General features: G+C 38.3%; 1 long non-coding RNA gene across 4 annotated transcripts; it reads left to right on the top strand.

Moving 5' to 3' along the window:
* The first annotated feature begins 6,514 nt into the window (after positions 1 to 6,514).
* LOC116440278 lies at positions 6,515 to 23,560 on the top strand. 4 transcript variants are annotated; one of them, XR_004238523.1, is made up of 5 exons: positions 6,515 to 6,581; positions 8,409 to 8,629; positions 8,775 to 8,916; positions 17,258 to 17,441; positions 19,046 to 20,421. It is a non-coding gene; the product is annotated as an uncharacterized LOC116440278 (long non-coding RNA). The 4 variants fall into 4 exon arrangements; XR_004238522.1 differs by having other exon boundaries at positions 17,258 to 17,453; XR_004238525.1 differs by lacking the exons at positions 17,258 to 17,441; positions 19,046 to 20,421 and adding an exon at positions 23,537 to 23,560.
* The last annotated feature ends 268 nt before the right edge of the window (positions 23,561 to 23,828 follow it).

Raw genomic sequence — 23,828 nt, 5'->3', positions numbered from 1 at the left:
GTCCCAAATACCCAGCCCAATTTCAGCATTTCCTCAATTTGTGAGGGGTCCAGTAAATACTTTGTGTTGAATTCCATGGCCGAAAAGAAATGATACCCCAAAATGCTTATCTTCTTTAAGTTGCTTCCAATTACTTAACTATTTCCCACAGGCTTTTTTTCTCTGAAAATAACTGTTAGGTTCCCACCTATTTGGGGCGTTTCACTTTTACTGTGCAGGGATGGTTACTTGGCTAAGCATTGATCTTTACTTGTTAAAAAGGGTTTTATTTGCCACTAATAAAGTTAAATTCAACGGTAATACAGTAAAAACTCTACCTTGTTGGTGTGTCTGTGCTATGGGTGTGGGTTTTTAGCTTACAGCAGGTGAATTTAATGTGCAGATATTTTACAGAGGTTTTACATTCATCATTTGTTTTAAAGATAAGTTAATGAGACAAATAATAATAATTTTAACACATACAGCAAAACAACTTAAAACCAAAAGGTTCTCATAGCTAGAGCTGATGAAGATGTAGGGCTGTGTTGCTTTGAGGAAAAAAGGAGTAAAAAAAGAAAGCCTTGGAGTGAAAATTATTCTTGGATCAGAAAAAAGACACAAGGAACCATGCCAATTAAAAAATTAATTGTGCTTGCCTTGTGATTATTCCAAATTCTTTATGAGCCAAAAAAATTACATGTCTAATAATTCTAAATATTCAACATTAGATCATATTGTCCTCTGCAGAACACAACTACTGTTTCCAGCTGGTTCATACCATGACTTCCTAAATGCTCAGCCTTCCCCATCTTCACACTTGATGAAGTATAGGGAATACATAGGTTTAATATGTTAAATATTTTAGGCTAATTGAACTAATTACCTATGCTTAGAGTCAAGATATATATATATATAGCTATATATATCTATATATACTATATATAGATATAGGTATCTATAAATATCTGTAACTATTGGAAACAATAGGAGTAATGAGGCCAAGTGTTAAGTCTTGGGAAGCACTTTCTTCAACTTTTCAGGTAACATGAATTGCTTACTGAATGTTACAATTACATAAATATGCTGCAGCTATAGGACCGAGCCTCCTCAGTTCTCGTGTTCCTTTGAACAGTGTGTCTCTTCTTAAAATATAAGATTTTGAAAAAGCAGAATAAAATATTTAGTAGGAAAAATATTGAAAAATATTGGTTTATGATAACAATATTAATAATTCCTATGCTAAACCAGAAATTTTCATCTCTTCATAAAGAATTCATAGGTGAAAGAAACATTTTTAATTATGCAATAGTTCGTACTCCTGCCAATGAAAATTCAGTTTGTGCTTTCATGTTTTTACAAGGTACATGCTTTGTATCCAAATATTTGAATACATCTTTTCATCCTTTCTCTGCATCAATATTATCTTGATATTTATTTTCAACCTTCACTTGGCACTTCTTTTTTTTTTTTTAAACATTGGGGAACTGATTAAAAAAGTTAGCTTCTTTTATATGCATTGTTGTTTACTTCATTAATGCAATTCATGAAATCTTTAGTTTTTTGCCAAGAAGTGAATTTTTTAATTAATTCAGAAGCATTAATGGAAGAAGAATTGCTTTTCCTTGAGCAATGTTGCAGAAAATTCAAGCTTCATTTGCAAAAAGTTAATCATTGTTGTCTAAAATTTTTCTTCATCCCTGTTTTTAGATCTTGTAATTAGAAATATCACTCTTCTCCCATTTCACAAGCCAAAATATTATTATCTTCTATTTTTGTGATTATTGTGAAAAGTATTTTCTAGCCACCTTAAAAATATGAAATATAGCCACAGCAGGATTTTTGAACAACAATTTCCCTCTGGGAATGGGAAAATATAATTTATGTCAGCATTTTTATTGATTTAGTTTAGTATGAAGTTGCAGAGATAACCAACCCTGCTAATATTTTTCAAGCTGTAGGGTGACCTGGTTTGTAATGATTATCAGAGCTGTGGAGTTTGGGGAAGAGGTACTTTGGGTGCACTTCCTTGCAGCTGATGGGACCTACCCAGGGGACCAGCTCTGTGTGTCTGCACAGGACACAGTGGGATACTCGCAGAAGAAAAACAATGAAGGCCTAACAAATTATCCTATTTGTTTGTAAATGTGGGAAAAAATGAAATAGACCTGAAGCACAGAGCTCAACACAAATTCCTCTGGTTTATATTTCCCAGAGGAACTATTCATGAAACAGAATGAACAAGCTTTGATACCAGCAGCCACTGCCACACAGCTTTACTGATCTTGTCAGGGAAGGTTTCTTTGTCCCAGTGTCAAAGCAAAATAAGTTAACCCATCTGTGAAGTCCCTCAGAAGGCCAGGGGGCTCTCAGAAGTATTCTTGGAAGAGAAATGAGAGTGGAGAAGAACATGGTGGTGATTGAAGAATCAGCTGGTCAGTGGCAGTGACTGATGCCAGGGCAGTGCAGTACAGCTCAGCCCTGACTCAGCTCAGTCCATGACAACAGCCCACACCTCACAAAATCACAGAGTGCATCCAAGTTGGAAGGGACCTAAGCAGATTATCTAATCCAAGTACCCTGCTCGAAGCATGCTTCAGGGCAGACCTCCTGTAGGCGGATGACTGCAGTGAAAACAGCGCGCATGCTGAGATCCTAAGGGACAACTCCTCCTGTATTTTGTTATAAACTATGAGTTTCAAAATGATTACTCCCCTGCCTATGGGTGTCTTGGAGGTTGGAACAGTCATGGCACCATGCCAAAGAGTAGACTGAAATATAATTGCTGCGTTCCAATTGAGTCAGAAGTTATTTCCAATTGACAGCAAAACTAGTTGCACTATGTCCCAGTTAATATATTCATGATGATCTCAGATTTTGCATTATGGTGGCTGGATTCCCTGAAGGATGTGAATGACAGAATTACAAACCAGTACACTGATTTATGATCTTATAGCAGGCAGGGCAGGCAAACCAGCACATCTATTATAGTAATTTTTCCTTTAAAAATTAATCTTATAACTACCCCTGACAGTCTGAGTTTTTGTGAGACAAGCCACATAAATCCATGCTGCTGGTTCAAATATTGCTTGATGCACAGCAATGCAGGCTGCAGATGGTTGGCTGGGCATGCAGCAGGAAAACCTGCCTATAGCATCCCCTAGTGAGGGAGGAGCATCTTCTCCAGCAGTATACTGACCAAGTCCAGAGCTGAAAAGTCCAATTCCAAAGCTGTTGGACTGAACAGAAAAGTTATCCTAGTTCTCCCAGGGGTTCTGACAAAATGATCCATACCAGGATGCTACTTTACAAGATTTTATATAGCTTTCTCCATATGCCTGTTGTATTTGTCCTTCCTGATCTATGGAAAAGTGGGATGAGACTGTCATCTTAAAAGGCAGTAAAAATGTATGTTAAATAGCTTTGTTTTTTTTCTTTTTTTTTTCAGATTTCTGTGGCATACCTTCTGCATTCTCAGTTTAAATCTGAAAAATTAAAGACTCCAAACACACTCCTCTCCCAGGGGTATAGCTGATGCAAAAATATCTAAATGTCAGTTGAAACAACATCTAGGAGAGAAGTGAGTTTCATAGACCAAATCACCCCAAACTTCTTGCATAGCATACAGAGTTAGTATGCTTAAGTCTGCACTTTCTGTTTTAGACTGAGGTCTTTCATCGCCCTTCTGATACAGGGAAATCTTTGTTGTGTGCTAGGACCTAGCATTTTGAGATCAGTCCATGCAGATCTTTCCTATACAGAGAGCTATTTCAACTTCTAGCAAGATATGGTATTTTCTTTTATGCTCAATCTAGAATGATGAGGTTTCTGAACAGAGAAAACTAATACTAACTGGTAAGGAAGAGCAGTGAGAAGTATCCTAAACATGATTCTACCTGTATGTCAGTTTTGCCTTGATGATTTTCAAAAGGCTGTCTGTACACAAGCTTGCCCTTATACCAGAAGAATTTGACCTTGAGACCTGCTTGGTTTACTCCTTGCTGAGAATTTTATTCTCATGCCACACTTGGCAGCATCTAGAAACATTTGTTTCCTGAGCAAGTTCACTTATCCTCCAGGGTATACCAGCTGCTGCTTTTTTTTCTTTAAGGGAAGCAAGAAGAAACAATCCTGACTCTGTTCATCCAAAACACATTTTTCCAAATAAAATTAATTATATTGTGACTGCTGGGTTTATTTATGTTTCATGATTTCCAAGTGACTTCTCAAAAATATTGCTATTTTATTTAAGTCTAAAGCTACCAAAACAAAAGTTAAGAAATTAAAATTTCAGCAAATTATCACAATAGGGTTTATCTGTGTTGTACTGAAAAGTGATAACAAACTGACAAACCTATGACCAGAGTCCAAATAAGGCGCATTTCTTCAAAACCACTTGCAAAAAACTGTAGAAGAAAGAGCAGATGCAACAAAGCAAAACCTTTATTACAACACTCCCAGTCTGAATACAAGCATAAAACCCAATCAATCTGCTTTTTAATTCTATAGATTTTGGTATGATGCCAAGATAATTTCCAGCTCATTTTTTCTAATATTAAAATAAAATTGCACGGCAATCTTCTCCATGGTAATCAGGAACACCTCACATCTGCATTATGAAATAGACAACTTAAAATATTTATCTTAAGGCCATAATGCAAGACAAAGGGTGTCCTGTATATCACTCATCAAAACAACAGGACACCTGACTGCAAAAAAAAGAGATAATCTCATCAAAAAGGACAGCTGGCCATCCTCCTCTAACATTTGAATTGCTGATGTGCTTCTCATCTTCAGCATTATCCTGTAAAGGCCAGGAATGCCTTCTTTTCTTTACTTTATTTTTGGAAATGGGATGGCTTTGTCCAAATTTTAGAAATATTTCTTGGTATCACTTTAGGCACTGCTTCAGGACATATCGTGCTTGTGGCTGTGTGCAGGCAGAGGGTGTGTGATTCACAAGAAAAACCAAGTGTAAGCTCTCAAATTGAGGGCATCTCCTCTGGCTTGGGAGCCACCATCCCAGGCTGAGATTCTGGAGGCCAGAGGGACACTCATTGAAATTATCAGACAATGTCTCTCTGAGACATTGCTCTGGTCCTGTTTCTAGTGTTGGACCAGGATGTCTGGGATTTTGTGCTCATCCGGATTCCTTGTCACTGAAGGACAGACGAAAGATCCACCTTCACAGGAAGGCTGTAGGGTCCCTTTGGTCCCTTTCTGCCTCAACACTTGGGTTTGAAAGGAGTTGTCATTTAGTTACTCTGCATCCTGATACAAAAATATCCTCTGGATGCAGATGGATTCAAGCTGACATTACAGACAAAAAGAGGGACTAAATCCCAGCTTCAGCCTTCAACAAATGAGCTCATTGTCAGCCACGCTGGAGCTGCCTGAAGACTTTTTTAAAAATGATCATCACACCTCTAACTTCCTCCTGGAACGATTTGACTGTTAAAAATGTCCATGTCTAAGGGTCTATCAGGATGTGGCATTGGTGGGACAGGCAGTGGCAGGGGAGTGGGACAGGGACCTCCTGCAGTGGCCCCATCCCAGAAGAGGTGCCAGGGATGGTGACCAGGGCAGGTGAGTGAGCTGCCTGGGCTGGCAGGGACATAGCTCAGGCCAGGACCAGGAGAGGTCTGAGCTGAGGCAGCTCCTGGGCAAAGAGGATGAGAGTACACGAGAGGAGGATTCTGGTGAGGCTGGTCAGGGCCATCAAGACAAATTAGTGCACTCAGGGCCCTGACAATAAACTTGATTCAGAAATACTCCTTAGAGTCAACAAGAAACCAAATATCCTTTTGTCTGCAACCAAAGAGTGATGCTGGTAGGACAAGGAATAAGGCAGAAGACACTGAAACTTCTTGCCACAAATGCAAATTAAAATATGTTCAAAGCAAAACGTGTGCATTAATAAAAGATATCCTACTGAGATAATTAAGCTTATGAAATTATCTGTACAAGAATGCAACCAACTTTTTCATTTTCATGTAAAATGAAATAAAATAAAGTCTTTTCAGATCAGTATGTAAATCAAAACCTAAATAAAATCATGCAGTTGTAGACCATCTGCCTTCAGAGAATGTTTTTGACTGTGATAAGCTATTTAATGATGTTGCCCACACTAACAATGCCTATGAATTAGAGAAGTCATGTGCCTTGCAACAATTTGCTCTTACGTGCCTTTTCCTAAATACCTTTATTGTTGCTGTTACACCCTGTCACTGGATTTTGTCCAAAGCAGGGTGTAATTAAAGCTGGCTGAGAGCTTGGTTCTCAGAGCAGAATGTTGAGCTTGGTCAGATGAATGCTGTTTCATGCTTTGCCAATGATCACTGACTGATATTTCAGCAAAAGGCAATATTTAAAATAATATAATGTACCTGGTCATGTTTTGCAATATGTTCTATGGCTTATAAATTTTTGTTTGAACCCAATGTGATTTACTTTATCCTCTGTCACATGAATTTTGATTATCCAGCTTATTATGCATAACTGCAAACATTGCTCATAAGATTATCCACTCCTTCTTAAACTCAGCTGTAGCACATGAAGGCTTGAGCTTCTCTAGCAGTGGATTGTGAGAAGTCTACCTAAAAATCGTAAGTTATATTCACTTTAAATACACACATTTGTTATTAAATACATAGCATGGCTTACATGATTGCAAGAGAAACTGAATAAGAGATTTTGAGTTTTCATTTCAGGACACAATATGAAAGAAGGTGATATTACTGCCAGCACATGCCAGCAGCTAAAGCAAGCCCTAGGCTCAGGGACTCAGCTTCCTGGGAAAAAGAGGAATGTCAGCTCCACATAGCAGGGCTTCTAAACATGTAGATAATACATAGGATTAAATTCTTCAGATTTATCTCAAATCTTCCTAGGATAGTTGTGTTTGTGCCTATAGAAGTCACATTGTTGGGTTTTACTAAAGAGTGGGTTCAGTCATCACATTACTATCAAAGGCAAAATAAAATGAAATGAAGGGTCCAGAAAAACCCATCTCTGAAAGGGTTCTGGTGCCAACACATCTCATGAATGCTACAGTCAAGTCCTTCTGATGATAGTTATTTGCTTGGCTGCAGTAGAGGTGAAAAAAATGTCCCCAACAGTACTATAAACAATATGAAATATGCTTGTTTCTTACTTTTCATTGCAAATGAAATAATTCCTGTGATTTCCTTGAGATTCACAAAAAGCTTTTGAGTGAAAATGGGTCTTTGTCAAGAAGAGAAAAATTGGTACTGATAGCAAAAGCATTGAAAAAAATGCTAGTCTTTGCTATTCTCATGTGAGAGACTGTAAAACTCACCTGAGCTTTTTCTCATATTCTCTGATCCTTACGATGACTCTCAGGAGTCACAAATATAGGTGAAAAATGAAACATGAGACTCTAAATGATAACTTATCACATTTCACCATGCTTTATTTCTACAATTTATAGCTAAAATGGTAAGAGAGGAGAATTAACTCATTAAAGGGATAGAGATAATGCCTTAAAGAACTTGAAAAACCTCATTATTTTCATGTAAGATAGAGAGGGCCTGATTTGCATTTATGCAAATCCTCTGGAAAGGATGCAATTATACTAGCATAACTTAATGTGAAGATGAATCAAACTTGATGTCTTTCTTTATAGCTTCAGGGCAAAAAGCTGAATTTCACAAAGACCTTTAAGATGAAACTTAGGGTTTCTAGTTACTGAGTTATTCCAATGCTTTTGCCTCAGGAAAACATTTAAAATCATCTTTATTTTATTCCTTTTTGAAAGGTAAATTTGGGGACTGAGAGTTACTTTTAGGTTGTGTGCATATTGGTCACATATACTCTGTAACTCTGGTTAGCAGAGCTGGTCAGCAAAGCCCAGGTTTTTTTGCTTACTGGAGACATTATATGATGTTCTTAGTAACAGCCAGTTCTCTGGAGAACTTCAGAGAGGGAGCAGAATTTAAAGAGCTGTCACTCATTGAAACAACATCTTACAGTCAGCAAGGAAGTAGTTATCTGGAGCTATATTATTTTATGCATTTCAGATCAGACCTGTAAACCCCCATTTCTCAGAACAGCTATGTTATCACTGTATATCAGAAGCAAAAATTTCAGTAAGTACATTGGGAATACTCTATTCTATAAATAAGGGCCAGGGAAAGGATGCATTGTCTCCAAAAGATCTGACCTGAACAGATAGTGATGTATAACTGGTTGGTACCTTTTAAAGATATCATCCATCTATCTATCTATCTATCTATGAACACATAAACAAAGATATGTCAATATCTTTCAGCAATTAAATGTATCAACATTTATATATATGTGCCTATATTCATATATCAACAGTAATAAAATATGGTAAGTGAGAATAGAATCAACTTTTTAAAGTTAGATATTTTATACAAACAAAAAATACAATTTTTCATTTATTTTAGGGGCAAAAAAAATGGCCATTAAATAATCTCCAGCATAACAGAAGAACATTCAGACCAGCAAAACAGAAGAACATTCAGAAACTACCCACGAAGCTCTGAAAACATGATTACAGCAAGAAGCACTAAAAGGCTATGTCTATGCTTCAGTGTCATCAGCTTTATATCAGCTTAATTCAAGTACCAGAAACAACCTCATTGCCACAATTTGGGATTTCCTCAAGGTGTGTGTTGCTGAAGATACCCTATTTTTACAGCCCATACTCTTGTGTTTATAGCTAGCTCAGCTGTCTCTAGGTGAGGGTAAGGCATACGCAGTTCCATCCTTTTATATCCTTTTAAATGCTTGGTTTAATGCATTAACCCTAGGAAAAGAAAACCTAATGGGTATCCTGTCCCAGTTGCCACAGCACTGCAACAGCACCCTTGAAGTCACTGCAGAACTGAATTGGAGGCTCCTCGTCTTTATTACTAATTCAGACACAATTTTTTGGCAGGAAAATTTTAACAGGTAAGTAATCCTGTACATGATTTATACATAATGTCAGAGACATAATAATTTGTAATGCCAGAGGCATAATAATGTGTATAAACATAACTAGAAGAGCACTGTAGTTTGTTGCAGTTTGGGAACTAAATGGGGATTAAATTAAGTAACAGCATAAAAATCAACACTAGGAATGCACAAGTCACTTGATCCCAAATTACTACGTTACCTCTCAGCATAATCTCATGCACAGAATGTCAGATTTAATTATGTTATACTAGTTTAAAACTTCCATCATTTTTATATGTCCTCTTTAATTCATTTACCACTCAAATGTAGCAAACATGCTTATGAAATTTTCATAGAGATTCCTGTACTGCCTTGTACAAGTAAACACTGTGTTTAGTTGTTTTGACTTGTGAATTAAGAAAATGAAATGTGAAAATTGTGGTAGGATAATAAATGCAGTGTCTTGCAATGCCATTTTTACTGACACCGAGGTGTAAAAATGCCCTGGTTTTGATCTGTAACAGATAAAACCCAAAAATGTCTTTTCCCAATGAAATTTTTGGTTTTAGGTAATTGCCCTCTGGCTACCATGCTTGCTGGCTGTCCATATCTAATAACATGGGATTAAGGTAACCTAGGAAACCAGTATTAACAGATGTAAAGGTCTATTATTTTTCATATTTTCCCATTTCTGCTCTTATCTCAGAACCGTTGATATGGTACATAATAAAATTCTTGCTATTCCACCAATACATACATAAAGATGTTAGAGTACTCAGACTACTGGGGCAAAAAGGTCCTTCTGCAGGTGTGCAGAGAAGATATGAATTGTACTGGGGATTCAGAACATACATCCAAATGGCTGCTTCAGGAATGAATAAGGAAAATGTTTTTAGGATAGCTGCAATCACTGACAGTTCCAGCTACAAATAAAATGCTGAAAGTAGGGAACAGAGAATGGTTTTGTTTTACTAGAAGAGAATAGATATAGGCTGATTAGTTTGCTCATCATGCACTAGTGCATGGGTGAAAATACCTTCCTGTTGATGATAAAGACCAGATTCTGTGGTGTACAAGTTAAAGAGATGACCAGAATATTTTTTCAAATACAGCTCTTCTTTTCTAAGTGACTCTGCCAAGTGGCTGTGGTAAAAGAAAGAACATGGAAGTTTGATTGAGAGACCTCTCGCTTTCAAGTGGAGGTGGAGGGAAGGCGAATGGACAAATCCAAATGTTCCCTTACTCCTCACAGAATTTGTTCAAGAACAGAATAGCTAGCTACAAATTTCCTGACTTGTCCTGTCTGAGTGACAGTGTGTGTGCAAAAAAAAATGTTGCATGTCCCACCAGGAGACGTCTCTGGAAGCCACTGGATCTCCGTTGTTATGCGCTGACCAGTTTCTCTGTCCTCCTACTTGCCATGGCAATTACTGTGCCACCAGGAACTGGCAGCTTACAGCTTGATCTCAAGAGCAGACTGACCAATTTCCTTTGCTTAGGCAGAGTTTTCAAATAATTTTCAAACTACCACAGCACAACTGAACTGCATGTTCTACTTGAATATCTCCAGACCCAGAAAGGGTCCAGAAACATAAAAGGCCGAAATGGAGATCATGGCTTGGTCTCAAGCTGACTGTGGTTTGAAATGTTGCACTTCACAAATTTTGGATCTTCCCTTCAGCCTAAAACTTGAGAAGGACACCCACTAGCATACTGTTCATATCCCAGAAAAGATCTGAGCTTTCCTTGCATCTCACCAAGGAAGCTGCAAAAAACCTGGATTCCCAAGGTTTTCAGTTCACCTTAGGAGAATATGCTAGTCAAACACGGAGAAAACTGAGTTCATGTAGCAGTACAATACAAAACCTCTGCTTTCAAGTTAAAAGTATGGCCACAAACATCTGCCACTCTATACCTACAGAGTTGACCTGTGAGATTTTTTAGATGAACAGGAGATAAGACCTGCAGAAAGCTACAACACTCATGATACGTCTTTTCGGGAAGAACAAATAACTGGTACTGGTGTTTATTGTGGCAAAAGATGCTGGAATCCAATTTCTCCTCCTCAAGAAAGCAAATACAGAAGACTCATGCTCAGTAGTGCAGCTAAGGATTTCTCTTTTTTGGTAAGCAAGGCAGCTGAACTAAGCAATGAAGTGCTGTTTGTGTACATTATTTGGCAAGGCAAAAAAATCCCAGGGAGCATGGGAAACCTTTTAGTACAGTGCCAGAAGACAAGTGGGGGAACTAGCTTCAGAATAACCTTCTCTGACCTCCATCTCAAGAAAATCCACCCTCCCACCCAGTAAGAGGAGACTGTGGGAGGAAAGAAAGGTCTGACTCACAGCAGAAACAAAAAAGTAACGCAAAAAGAACAGCCTGCATATGCCTCAATAAAGAGATCTCGTATATCTTTAATTAGCTCATTATAGAAGAGTGTAAAGCACTAAAGGAACCCAATATGGAATTATCAAATCAAATGGTTTTAAAAAAGAAAGCAGGGAAGCAAGAAGTTGCTCATGGTACAGGTTTGCTGTTAGTGTGCTGTTCTCAGCAAAAGGGAAAAAGAGGAAAGAAGGAAGAAACAGAATAAAAAAGTTTGGACATAATCTGCTGTAATGGAAGTGTCCATAGGAGTGAGTGGGGAGATTATACTACTGCTTCCATCATTTTGTGTGCGTCTGCATTCCTAAAGAGGACTTCTCTTTCCATATTCATATTCATATTCAGCTCTCCAAACAATCTAATACCCCAGGTTAAAGAAATGCTAAAAATTTAGGTGGTATAACACAATATGTCAAAATGTAGACATCAAGTGTAACAATATCCTGACATTTAAAGATAAATGACATTAATTTCACGCTGGATCTACCTCAGCCTCTCTGATGTGCAATTCTGCAGCAAAAGAAATGAGATGAGCACTTTAGGTACTGTAAGTGGTGTGGCTGCAACTCACCATCAGCCTAAGTTTTACTTTCAGCTCTTTTCTCACAGAAATGACCTGATATTTTGGTACATGTATGCTTTGCACTTCTTTATATTCCCTTGACCTGCCAAAACAGAGCAAAAAGACAAATAGGCTTTAGAGACCAAACAAGCTCAGCAGCTTTTCCAAAAACATTCACAGAACAGTGTAAGGAACATGAAGAACTGCCTTTGAATTCATGCATCTCCTCTCAGTGCTAATGGAGTGGAAGTGTGCTATAGTAACCTTCTCTGTGCCCCTTGATACGAGCTGTGCGAGAGAGTGGTTGGCATGATATGGATCCTTGCAGGTTACGGACGGTCGGTGACGGAGACGAGAGATCTCTATAGTCTGATCTTGGGACACAGTCAGTTTATTGCAAAGGGCGTGGGTATTGGGGCACTGCTCAGAGCTGCCCGACTCAGCTCTGAGCAGGCCCAAGAGAGCAAGAGAGTAAGCGGATGAGAGAGAGAGAGAGAGTGTAAGAGCAAGAGTGGAAGTAAGAGCAAGAGAATAGAATGGAAGTAGTAGTAAGGAATGTCTGAAGTCCTGGTTACAATACAATAAATCATCTTCTGTACTGAATATTCTAATTGTCACTAACCAATCTAATACAAGATACAAATCCTATAGCATTTACATACAGCCTATAAGAGTTCTTATATTACCATAGAGTGTTACATCTTAACTTCTAAAAACTACTCTTTGGACCCCTTCTGCTGAGCTAGTAGGGTCTGCTCTGACCCTTGGACCTGCTTGCAAGCAGAGGGTATTGTTCCATCAAGAGGGGATTACCTTCAGTTGGCCATACCATTGTTTTCCAGTTGTTCAGTAACTAAGACTTGGTATTTCAAAAGTGGCTTTCATTTCGATGTTGCCTGTAGTTTTCATATTCCCAAAATCTTTTGTCAGGCAATCATATTTATAAGGCTTTCCTGTTTCATCTTCCCCAACAGATCCTAAATGGTATTTATTTACAGTACTCTCTGCTGTCTTCATTATCAATCAGAGTAGCTGAAATAATGAGTAATACTGTAAGAATTACCTAAAGGGAAGAAGATGTAAACTCAGTCAAAGGTGAGGAAAAGCAGGGGAAAGATTACAATTCTTCCCCCGGGGTGCAACACTTGGATGCATGATACAATGCTCAGCCATTCCTGTTAGACCCTTTACTAGCTAAATTACAATGCTGACATCTTTCTGGAAGGAAACACAGAACTTGCCATATTTTGGGTGTGCACTTTAAAATCAATGAATACATGCTGCAAATATGAATAATTCAGGAACTGACTTGTGAATGCCATCTCCTACATTTCAGTATGTTTGACCCTGTCCCTCCTCTGATACATCTCATCTTGGAGAGGGACCATTTCTTGAGGGTAAGCTACATGGGAGCTAGCTAGTTTCTTATGAACATATGATCAGCCAGGACAGGTGACCCCAACTCACCAGAGGGATATTCCAGACCATATGACATCATGATCATTCTATAAAGTGGGGGGAAGAAGAAGGAAGGCGGGGATATTTGGAGTGATGGAGTTTGTCTTCCCAAATTACCATTATGTGTGATGAAGCCCTGCTCTCCTGGGATGGCTGAACACCTGCCCAGCCATGGGAAGCAGTAAGTTAGTTCTTTGTTTTGCTTTACTTGTGGGCATGGCTTTTGCTTTCCATAGTGTTTAAAAGATGCTGAGTCCTGGTTGAGGGTTTCTGTTGTTTTCACATCTAATGACCAGACAGGCCTACCGCACTCCATTTTCCCACATGCAGTCAAAATCACTGACTTCTCTTATATAGAATATTATAAATAATTTCCAAAATTCCTGCAGCTATAGAACTTGATGAACATATACATTTATTTATACAGTTCAGTACCAACAGCAAGGACCCAGGTTTGTTGCAGCCTAAGGTGTGGGCAGTGAGCCCCCACTCATTTTCAGACCCCACTGAATGAATGGGAGCACAGCCCCATATCTGCCTGTCTGAATGGTGTCAACTTTCATCCTCTTCATTTGTGCCTGTGCAGAGCCAGCTTGAAGTTGTCTACACATTTCTGTTGGGAGGAAGCTCATTATGTCTCAGTGGCTCTTATCTGCATTCTTGGCTTATTCTTTCTTCCTCCTGTCAAACATCCTCACAGACCACAGGGTCAGAGGAACCTGTAGAAAGGTGCCCTGTTCACTTCTCACCTGGCTCAGACTCTAAGGCAATATCTCATTTACCTTAAAAAACACCCCAAAACTCTAAAACCAAACCGAGAGAGAAAGAAGCACAACTGTAATTCTAGAAAAAGGAAAAATCCCAGATGCTTTTAGACATTCAGAAGAAAAAGAAAAAAAAATTTGGTAAGTCAACTTCTAAAAGACCTCTGTCTCTCTAGAACTGGTGAAATACAAGGAATTTGTAATGGCTTTTGAAACCATGGCACAGAGCTATCCTATTTAATGACCTGTGAGATTCAGAAGAGCAATATGAAAAATGTGAGATAAATATCAAGGGCTTGATCCTGCCCTTTGATGCAGCAGTTGAGCATGACTTCCAGTTATTGAAAATCATCTTCTTACTGCATATGCCCTCGAAACATGGGAGGCAAAACAGGAAAAACTCCTTTGGCTGTGCATATTCACACAAAAGGTGATGGATTTTCATTCAGGAATTGCTGCAAGTGACTTTACCTTATTCTGTTATGTAGGAAATCTGGTATTGGGCTTTCATTTACACTGCCACCACAGAGCAATGCCACCACAGCTAAAATGTAAGAAAAGGTTCTGTAAAGAAAACAATCCCAACCATCCAAATTAACAGTGCCCACACAATGCACTATCTCTCAAAATCACTGGCACTGTACTGATTTTCTCCCCAACCTTTTTCAGAGATGCTGATTAGAATTTTTTATCTCGGTGTTCATTTGTCGCACCACTGAGTTTCCCAGACGTACATGTTCTCAGAAAGATAGTTTTAAAATTACTCATAAAAATAATTTGGAGTCATAACAGATTTTTTCATATGCCTGCATATTCTATTTGTTTCCAACCCTATTGACTCAAAGAACTCAAAAACATCAGGCTTTTCCTATATGACCAACATTCCATAATATCTGCTGTAGTGGAAGAAATATAAAAAGAGAAAGGGAAAAGGAATGATCAAAAGGAGAAGGGATACAGGACATGATCAGACAAGCAACACTAACAAAATACCTAAAGTAAATAAAGGGGAATGAGATGAACAGTATAGACAGCAGAACAAATGATGTACCGACACAAGCTAAACAAAGGAGTTAAAAATCTTCTACAGGAATACAGATGACAAAAAAGCAAAAGAAAAGGAAAGAATTTAGGAAAACAAAATCCCAGAGGAGAAGGAGAAATCCAAGTACATCTTCCTTTTTTTTGTAACACAAGCACTATTTTTCCATTTACTTGGATGGGAATCAGATAAGACTCTTAATGAAAAGCAGAGAAATGGAAAGCTTTCATGAAGATGAAGGAATGACAAGGAAATGTTCCTAGAGAAAAAAAAAAATTAATTCAACATTTTGAAGATGAAATGTACTCTAAACATCATACAAATTATTATTGGGAATTGTAAAACTGAAGAAATTGGAAAACAGAATTTATCACTCTCTTTCAACAAGTTACACTGGTTTCTATTTCTGTTCTAGAAAAGAGTCTCTGAAGAAGCACTGAAGTCAAAGAATCACAGCTTACAGTTCTGCCTCTTGCAAATGTTTGGCCTTTTGTCTCTTCTTTCCTCCCCCCATCCCCAACAAAATGAACCTCAAATGGGTCTCACTGTATGGAATTCCCCGGGCACCTTGATCACCAGGATATGTGACATTTTCATGCTCCTAAAATGTGCTCAGAGGGCACAGGAGAAATGTTTGCCTCTCTACTTCTCTGTAACAAATCTGGAAAAAAGATCAGTCCTTGACATGCCTATGGGGCTGAAAGTACTTTAATGATTCCTCTCCTATACAGCAGTGTGGTATGTAAACAGGATGAGGGAAGGCATTTTGTTACTGTCAGGAGGGTCTCAGGAGTCCAAACAGAAGGTTTAAAATACACCCCAGCATGGCCCTCCCACTTACTCATGGATGTATTTCTGTATGTATATTTATTTATATATTTTATATATTTATTACGTATATGCTCTTATATGTATATCAAAGTTCTGCCTTCCTCTTCCCATTGACTTTGTTTCTCCATAATAACAGTTTCCTCTTTTTTTCCTCTTGTAACTAGTTTATTTCTTTTATAAAGGGTGAGAGACCACCAAAAGTAATCAAAGACATAGAGAACTGACCACAAAGGGGCAAACATGACATCAATGGTTTCAGAAGTCATGCAGGATTCCCTTGGGAGGGGAGGAAAGCAATGGACATCATCTGAAAAGTCAAAAGCACAGAAGGCAGCAGAGCCTGAGTTGCAGAAGGAGGCACAGAAAACAAGTTTGGATCATGCTCCTTTGCTGAGAGGAATGAATATGAGCTGGGTTTAATGACAACACTATCAAGTGAAGTGTTTCTGCTGCAGCCAAAAAGCAAAATGTAGTTGGAACACATGTTTTGCTGGTAGGGACAAGAAGAATGACTGGATTTCACAGATATATTAGAAATAGCAGCAGGATTTAATGACAATGCTGAGGGGAAAAGAAATGAAGGGAGAAGTTGAAAAAAAAGCACCAACTTTGTGACACTGATGACTACAGGAGATGAGAGACTTGCCAGTGGTGATAAACAAAGCAGAGGATTTATGTGAAAAATGTGTAAGTTAGCCTCCAGGAAAATTTGAAGTATCAGCAAAATCTGGTAAAGGAGGTCTGTATTGGATGATTCATCTTGCAGGGGATCTTCTAAATGTTGTGGTAACTAACTTGAAGTCCTCAGTTTCAGAATATATTGGACACTTGCAGACCTGAGTTTTGCATTATTCCCTGAGTAACCAACAAAACTGTAACTTGAGTTATTTTGGTTTTATCTGTGTGAGTTCCTGGGAGTTGGGTAAATTAATGAAAGGAAAACAACATCACAGAAGCTTGAACTTGAGAAAGATTAGTCTGGTACTGAAAGGAATCACTTTAAAATAGCTCCCACTGTTTTCAGTACATTTTAGTCTAATGTAGAGGTTGGCTAACAGTCACTCCTCCTTAGTGACTTGGTTTGTCTGTGTTTCAAGTGCTCCTTGTTGGCTTCCAGCTGCCATTACTGCTGTATGGACTGCTGTCTTGTGACAGGAGAGGAAAACAGTTATATGGAATGTCTCAACATGGCATTTGCTTTTATTCCAGATGCATGCATGAGAGGGAATTTGTGTTAGGTTTGAGTAACTAGATCTCAGGTAATGAAAAGACATTGGACGTGATTGGTGCTTTGGGCTCTGGTTCCTTCCGTAGATTGCAGTTCTGGAGAGGTATGAAAGCAGTGTGAAATATTGCAATCCTTCCTGGGGAAGAGTCCTCTAGAACAGAAGGTGTGGAAATAGTCAGCAGCTCTGTGAAATCAGAAGTTTTAATGACTTCTTCTGCCTCAGTTTACCATCTGAAAAAAAAGGAACGCTAATTTACCTGCATTTTAGAGGTACTGTGGGAGGTAATGTACTTAAGGTTTGCAAACCATTTTCCTTTATAATTTTAAACAGTGTTATTTAGCTAAAATGAGAGCACTTGTAAACAATTGTAACCATGGGCTTGAATTCATAACTGTGAGCCATCCTTTGTTTAACAAATTCACACTCAGAACATTTGTAGCACCTTCACTGGTTTCAAGCACGTTAGTGAAGGTTTCAGACCAAATATTTGCCTCCATCTGAGTGAGAGATGCTTTTCCTCTAAATCTTGGCTTATGATCTATGGAATAACAAGAGTAATAGTAGTAGTAGTAGTGACAGCAATAATAGTAGCAATAAATAATGTCATTATAATAATGATTAACTCTGGGTTTGGTGACTGAGAATCTTCTCATTGGTTTCAGTGGATGCTAGATATACAATCAGCTCATCTAGACTTAACCTCCTTGACTGGAACTTTGGATAAAACTTTGTGTGGAACTCTTGTTGTCACTGTAGCAGCAGGAATTCACAAAATTTACCTTGCAAAGTCTAATGATCTCCAAAGATGCTAAAAGCCATTGAGTCAATTGAGATATTAGTTTTATGGCACACTGCAGTTTTTCCCAAGCTGTTTCCTGATAACTCAGTGTTCCATAGTTGATAATTACCAATTTCTCTTTATGTCCCACAGGAGCTGATGACCTTATCATCGCTTCTTTTTCTGACATCCCCTTTTTCCTGACTGGTGTCATCCACATTTTTCTTTCAGATTGTCTAATTGAGCAACATAATTAAATTAAACTCAGAGCAGGTATTTCCAGTTCAGAACTGCTTTGAAATTGCTATTTCAGAGCTAAAAAATATCTGTTATCTTCATCTATTTTTTTTCTAGAAACATAGACTGTATTGGTAGTTCAAAATGTGTTGTCACCTTTCTAAAAAAACCCAAAATCTCACTCATTGAAATCATTATCACCCTAATTGCATAGAACAAGAACAAAAAAAGAAGACATATGTATCCATATTTCAGATTTAATTCTGAGGTATTCTGAAATGTTTTCAATAGTCCCAGTTGAAGTCTGAGCACTGTTATTTAAGAGAAAAATGGGAAGGCCCTGTTCTGTAAATAGTCACACTTTATATAACGCAAACAAAACCCCCAGAAAATGGAAATGCCTGAAGGTCGTCGTTCAAGGCATCAATTTTCTGCTGAAACCTTAGAAATTCTGTATTTCCTATACATTAGTACAGTTGTAGAAAGAAAATGACTAGAGGATATATCTAACACAAAAATGTAATCATACCCAAATTAAATCAGAATTCTGATTTAGGTCTACATGCACAAATGTACATATTATCTTACTATGCTCTGTCATGATACTCGCTGTGACCTGAAACAAACATTTTCGAAACTGCCTTCTGTGACTCAAGGACAGGATGAACAACAAGAAAGTACAGCAATGTAAAGAAAAATCATGGTTTTAGCTAGCAACTGTTTGCTTGTTTGTTAGTTAATTTTCTACATAGCTTGACAGGGGTTTTTTGTGCTACTATCATATATCAAATTCTAAGTTAGTAAATGATCTGGTTTTCCAGCTATGACATTTACATTGTTGGTTGTCTTGGTTTCCAGGAAATACTCTTTCTCTGCTGTTCCTCGGGGAAGTGAAAGAGCAACAAAAAGAGAAGGCATAGTTACAGTTTCTCACACCAGAGCCCAGCCCTGCAGCTCTGGAAAGTGTCTGGCTTGAAGAAAATCTCTGGGAGCAGCACTGTCCCCAGGGGAGGAGTTGCCCAGACCTTGTTTATGCCCTGGGCTTGGTGGCAGTTCATGGCAGCTTGGCAGGGTTGCCATCCTGGCAGTTTCTGCTGTCAGCAGATCTCTCAAGACTGAAATACAGCCCTGTGATTACTCTCATTATATCCATTATCCCAGATCCATCCAGCTCAACACAGGAATAGAAAAAAAATTATGCTAATTAATCCCTAGTTATGACTGTTGTGGGGTAACAAATCCTTTCATATAAGTCATATGAGGAAAACTGGTGAAAGTTTAATAATATAAAGTGCTGACTTCCTTAGCAAATAAATTGTGTTTCATTCAGCTTTTTGAAGAGCAAAATTAGCAAGAGCAGACTCTCCCATGTGTATCTGCACGCCAACTCCATTTGCCTATTCTTCTGGGGAAATTGAATATCCACTAACCCTGTTTCTGAAATATGTTTTATTTTGGGACAGAATTTAGATCACAGGCCTCAATAATAATTTTTCCAGTGTACCGTGAGTGACAAGAAAGGGCTTGGTAAATCCACCTATATCAGCTAGGTAATGATTCCCTTCTCCATTTTAAATTTATTTACATTAATATAAGAAATTGTAACGCAGAGATATGGGCCTGTGACAAACATGCTACAGACTATAAAGTTACAGACAAGCAATTAATCTGTACTTACTGCCCTGGACAGACTCCTCTCACACAGTGTATTATGGGGTAGGAAATGTTTTCTCTCAAAGGCAAGAAACTTAACAAGAATTGCATTTTCCAGTGAATAACTGTGCAAATGACCTGGCTGTGTAAATTCATTCTCTAGCTTGCTTTGTGGTAGGTTGTTCACCAATTCATATACTAAAGCCTGACTACAAATGAATCTCCGCATCTTCATCTCTCTTAGCAATGCAAGTTGATTATGCTGGGAAAGTTTGTATGGTACGGTGGGAAGGTTGTACCAGCAGGAAGCACTGGTATAACTGCCTGGGATTGTAGCATTATATTACTAGCCCCTTTCATGTTGCAATCAATGCAGGCTAATGTAAAAATTGTGCATAGATTGGATCTAATATATATGCTAATGCACAATAGAACACTGCCACTCCTCTGCTTAAAATGATGAAATACTATGCAGAACAGATCACCTCCTCAAGCAAAAACATCACCATTTGGCTTTTGAGTGGCCCCATGATTACTAGAATAAAAATGGATTAAAGTTAATTTGCACCTTGTCACCTTGATAGAATCGACTGCTTGTATTTTGTATGTACCAATTTTTTTTTTTTGTAGATTAAATACAGACTAATTTCCTAAAATTTGATGCACACTATATGACAGTAAATGAACACACAGCTAATAAGCCCGTCATTTTTCCTCACTGAAAAGCAAACAAATGCAAAATAAATAATTTTCTTTATTATTTGAAGGGGGACTAATGAACTGGTTCATTTCAGATTATTTCAAAAGGAAGCAAACTGTTTTACTTTACATACTACAAGTACCAGCAATTTAGTGGTAGACATAGTCCTGATTTCAGACCTGGTGTTTTGCCAGTCTAGCACAATGATCTCAAATGGAGAATGATAACATTTTTGGGCACCACAAAAGATGCAAAGAGCTGCAAAATGTAAAAAAAGCAGTACTTTTACATTTGCCTAGTGCCTACTATACCAAGAAGAGGAGAAGTTGCTGCTAACACTAGCTACAAATATTTATTATATAAAGATATGTCAAGGGTAAAGTGAAGTGCCTTGGAGTGCTGCTCCTGGTGTAGCTCCCACAGGGAAGAGGAGTGAGCATTTACACCCACGTTGAATAACTGTAGAGTGTTCTCACTTTCCTGCCCCGGGTGGAGCTGATCTCCAGCCTCCACAGATAAGCTGAGATGGGGTTGCTCCTATGAGAAGTCTGAGATGCTTTACTACAAAAAGCCAGGCAAATGGAGAAAAAAGTCAATGGCAGTGACAAGTACTTAGCACCTTGGGCAGTCAGGCCAGAAAATATTCTCTTAATCTTCCCACAGGTGGATTAAATGGGAAAGAGACCATGAATAGTTCAAAGCTTTAGGAAGAACAAGTATACTTTGTCACTTTTTCAGTTCTGTGCTCTCCTCTCACCTTGCATTTTTGACATCTTTTCTAACTAAAACAGTAAGAGGAACAGCCTGCCCTGAAGCTGGTCTCTCTTGTTTAATTAAAAGCTTTTTTTCAGCTTTGTATAGACTCTGTGTGCCAAATCACAGCAATTTCAGCAAAGAATAATATTGTCTGCCCTCCCAACAGTCATCTCCAGGTCAACTGCATAGGTATGGTCCAGTGGAGGAACAAGGACAATTGAGATTACTTTCCAGCTCCAGTCACTTGCATCTTCTATTTCAACATCATATTTGTTTCACTTCTTCCTTCTCCGTTTTGTAGAGCACAAAATCTTTTGCTCTGCATTTTTTTTTTTTTTTGACACCCACTCCCCCAACAGCAGGATCAGGGAGAGAATTGGAAGGGTAAAAGCTGGAAAACTTATGGGTTAAGATAAAGACAGTTTAACTGGAAAGCAAAAAGCCATGCACACAAGCAAAGAAAAACAAAGTGCTTCCCATGGGCAGGCAGGTGTTCAGTCATCTCCAGGAAAGCCAGGATCCATCACACATGATGGTGACTTGGGAAGACAAAACACCATCACTCCAAACATCCCTGCCTTCCTCCTTCTTCCCCCCACTTTATATACTGAGCCATGATGTCACAGGGTCCAGAATATCCCTTTGGTCAGTTGGGGTCACCTGTCCCAGCTGTGTCTCCTTCCAACCTCCCAGACACCCTCAGCGCCCTCTCCAGAGTGACAGCATGAGAAGCAGAAAAGGCCTTGGCTCTGTGTGAGCCCTGCTCAGCAATAAAAAACATCCCTATATTAAAAAGAAATAATAATAATAAAAAAACCCAACAAAACTTCAATTGTCTTCGCATCCTAAATCCTGGTCAGTCCTTATGGAATCTAACTGGCATGTGACCATGCTCCATACGGACTGTATGTGTTAAGAATATCTGCAATGTTTGCAATGACAGCATCCCAAATGACAATGACAGTTCCTGATTTGAGCCCATCACCTTCAATCCTTTGCTCCACTGCAACTCCATTTTTTCCTGAGCCATGCAAAGTTCTCATTTTGCCATTCCTAAAGCTGGATGCCAAGTATGATGGACTATCTTTCTTCTCAGATTTGATATTTTCTCACTCATAAGCACCCAATATTCATAGCTAGCTGTGAATGCTAACCTCACTATACAATGGTAATTTTTTTTTGTCCCAAATCTGTTTACTTTCTTAGTTTTAAAAGTGAAAATTTGGCCTCAATCACACAGATTAGTTTGAATAGCATTTATCTTCAGATTGATTTTCTAATATGCAAAAAAACTATTGAAAATAATCTTTTGCAACATACAGTAGAGTTTATGACAGGTACAAGTGGATTAAAAATGGGCATTTTTTGATGGACTAAAAAGCAATAATATATTAGTTATGCAAACCTTTCTGTTGTAATCCATTCAAAAGCCATCTCATCATGGTCCTGAGCAGAGGGGTTGGACCAGATGGCCTCCAAAAGTTCCTTTCAACATCAACCACCCTGTGATTCTGTGATGTGCCTTGTCCCTAATGACACTGGGGACACGAGACACTTCATCATATAAACTCAAGAACTAAAGGCTGCTTCTGGACTTAGCTGGATTAAACAGGCGTGGATGGAGGACACAAAAATTCAAGACCCTGGTTTGAATGACAGAATTAATTCAGAATATCAAACTGTAGGTTTCCTATCTTACCACTCAGGTACTGACTGCTACTGTCTCCCGATGGATGGTTGGGTGGAGGGGAATTCCAGGAGATCGAACACCAAATTAGAAATATTTTCCAACATTTTGAAACCAGCCAGATTTTTTTTGACATATCAGCATTTCCTGTTTAAAGATTTATACAATATTTTCTAATTGCTAGACAGTTGGGATTTAGGGGGGAATTGTATTAGGAGATTGTTACGAAGATCATTAGTGTCAGTTACTATCCTAAAAATTAAATGTGTACAAAACTTTTACTTCAAAACTAAGACAAACAAGACACTTCCTACCTTTACATGGTATTTATTTAAGACACCAAAGAGGTTAATTTTGGAAGATATTTGAAAAGGTGTTCTTTCTAATAACAAGTTCTATGGTAATCAAGAAAAAAGAAAAAGATTGTCTGAGAAAAACCCAGATTTTAGGGCAACTGCAAAATCACTAAAGACAGGGGTAGACACACATTACAAAATTAAACAATTAGTTGTAATTGTTATAATGATTTTGAAGTATCCTTTTCTGATTTCAGACTTCACCAGTGATTTTGCCTGGGAAAAAAAAAAAAACAAACAGCAAATAAAGACTGAAGAATCTCAACCACTTGCTGCCAAAGCAGAAGAGCCACAAAGGTGACATTATGAGTTACATCTTAGCAGTGTCTTCTTCAATGCAACTGCTATGGTTGAAAGCCCTAAGTGCCACAGATCAGCAATCCTATCCATTTAGCCCTGCTGGCAATAGCTGAAAAATAGCCATGGTGAATACCTCAAACAAGAACAATTATGATGCCTTCCATGAGCTGGTTCATCCAAGTCTTACCT

The sequence above is a fragment of the Corvus moneduloides genome, chromosome 2, assembly GCF_009650955.1.
Source record: "Corvus moneduloides isolate bCorMon1 chromosome 2, bCorMon1.pri, whole genome shotgun sequence".
Classification (NCBI taxonomy): Eukaryota; Metazoa; Chordata; class Aves; order Passeriformes; family Corvidae; genus Corvus; species Corvus moneduloides.
This window is presented reverse-complemented; position numbering and strand designations above follow the sequence as displayed.